Source organism: Seriola lalandi, unplaced genomic scaffold, assembly GCF_002814215.2.
Source record: "Seriola lalandi dorsalis isolate HSWRI2012SDOR001 ecotype SW California unplaced genomic scaffold, Sedor1 jcf7180002054945, whole genome shotgun sequence".
NCBI lineage: Eukaryota > Metazoa > Chordata > Actinopteri > Carangiformes > Carangidae > Seriola > Seriola lalandi.
The window spans coordinates 2,616,434-2,618,779 of record NW_019525496.1 but is presented as its reverse complement, the minus strand read 5'-3'; the positions used below and the strand labels follow the sequence as shown (position 1 = coordinate 2,618,779).

General features: G+C 38.8%; 1 protein-coding gene across 1 annotated transcript in view; it reads left to right on the top strand.

Moving 5' to 3' along the window:
• The window catches only part of hmcn2 (hemicentin 2), a 45,502-nt gene that overhangs the window by 28,624 nt on the left and 14,532 nt on the right, over window positions 1-2,346 (top strand). The window lies entirely within an intron of this gene.

Below are 2,346 nucleotides of genomic sequence, written 5' to 3'. Positions count from 1 at the left end.
CAGTTAACATTAGCATTCGACACATGTAATTGATTATGTGCCACAGCAAAAAAAATGAAAGATTGATATTCATGAACTCCACTGGTTTGTATCTGCAGAAGGCTGAAAGCTGAAACTTAAACCACAAATGCTCCTTTTCTCTATATTTAACATGTTTCTTTAACATGTTTCTCTCAATAACTCCCCCTGTGTGTGTAACATATAGACACATACAGATGGAGAGAGAGCTGCACACTAGACAGACGGACTGCCTCCCCCCAGCATGGCTATAATAACCTCCTGGTGTTGGAGCAGACTCTCTGAGAGATATCCTTGAGCCTCACCTCCATCTCTCTAACAGGTCACGCCAAGATCCAGGAGATAGTGAGCTATAGTTAAGGTCCAGATCTGCTATCTACACTTGAATGATGGAGGGAACCATGTGGCGACATGTTTATTGTCACCCAGATGGTCCACAATGCAGTGGCTTGGTGAGCCACATCCGTCCCTAATATAATTCATGGGGTGGCACCATTGTGGGGGTGACTGATAAGGCCTTCACTTTGCCCTGCACTGGTCACTTGTCTCAAGGAGACTCCAAAGAAACTTCACTCTGTACAAATGGTGGCCAAAATATCTAATCCCACCAAGGGTTGCACTTTAGTGCTAAAACTTGTAGCGAGGTTACAGGGCTGCGAAAGGCCATTTATAATAGGAGAATTCTCTCCTTGCCATTTGGCTCCTAGGAAGAATTCTTATTTAGAGGGGGGAAAAGCTATTTCTTGTGAGAAAACAGTGCAGAAAATGTAGAGTAGATGGGAGAGACTAGAATAACTCAGTGCAAGCCCACCCAGAGAGGGACTCAGAGGCAGTTGTGGCTGTCCACACAAATAAGGCCTCTAGAGTCTTTCACCTTGGCATGTCAAAACATTTTGGCTCCTTCAACTTAAGGAATTTCACTGCGCAGTAAAAAGCTGAGAAAATGTTATTCTTACAAATTATTAAATTGTGGTGTGTTTGGTGACATTTTGATAGCTAAGGACACCATCAAACACACATTTCAGCAGGGAGGGTTAAATGGAACCAAATGCACAGTTGTCCCAGAAGAGAGCAATGTGCTCACTGATGAGTAAGATCAGAGGAGATCAGCTCGGTGCTGTGGTGACTCCTCAGATCTGTTCCCCATCAACCCATTGTTGTTCAGATTCTCCAGAGACATTTTCTCTGACAAGGAAATTGTGTTTAACTGCTTAAAGATATTTGGAAATCTGTTCACCATTATCATAGCATGTTATCACTCCGCGACATGACTCGTAAATGTTGTTATTTCACATTGTTTGTGCTCACAGATCCATGTCTTCATCACTTTGTCATTTTGCAGCACTTAAAGTTTAACACAATTATCAATACCCTGCAAATTGTAGAATAAACCACTGCCTTACTTTACTCAGCCCATAAAAGAAGATTAATATAAAACTATATAAATATAAAATAATATAAAACACGAATGTCTTTTATATGGATTTGGACTTGTTTTTGACAAATATTTACACTTTTTTACCTTTTTTGTTCACAAACCAGTGTAATTTTTTAAAACTCATCTATCATGAGAAACACTGAATCTAAACATTAATGACATCAATTTCTTATTATGTGACTGTTATTTGATTATGTGAAGGTTCTGCCCTGGGTATCTTCTGGTTCAAGTGAATTTATCCTCCAGGTAAACAGCAGACCCAAGTAAATGTGCACAATAGGAAAAGTCTCAGGTATAACCTGCCTGGAGAAAATAATTGTTGGCAATATTGAGCCTGTGTCCCCTCACAGTCATCTTTCACATACGTAATAAATATTAATATCCTCCTTGTCTTTCTTTATCACCTTTTCACCCTTTCAGCATCACCTTTTGATTGTTTTCAAGCTATTGCTGCGTTAACAAAATACACAAATACAATAACAAAACACCCTGTGCTAAAAAAAAAAAAAAAAATAGAAACACCTGTATGATGCAATGCAATGCAATAGTCCTTGAATAAGTACTTCCCTATTAACTTGTTTGGGTATTGACTCCACTCAGTGGTGCAGTCTGATTTGTGGTGTTGTTGTACACTTCACATTGAAAGGCCTTTCTAATAATTTGTTCATATATACAGAGAAGTAAAAGGATCTAGTGCAGCTGGGCCGTTGGAGATCAACAAAGGTCAGCATTGTAAATTTGCAGGTTAAACTTCACCCAGGTTGCTCATTAGGCACCAATTTTTATGAACCAATTTACTTTCAAATCCATAGATTCTTAAAATTCCATTCAACAAATTGAACTTTATTTGAAACATCTTTGCAGTATCTGTGTGTTTTCCTTGGGAAAGA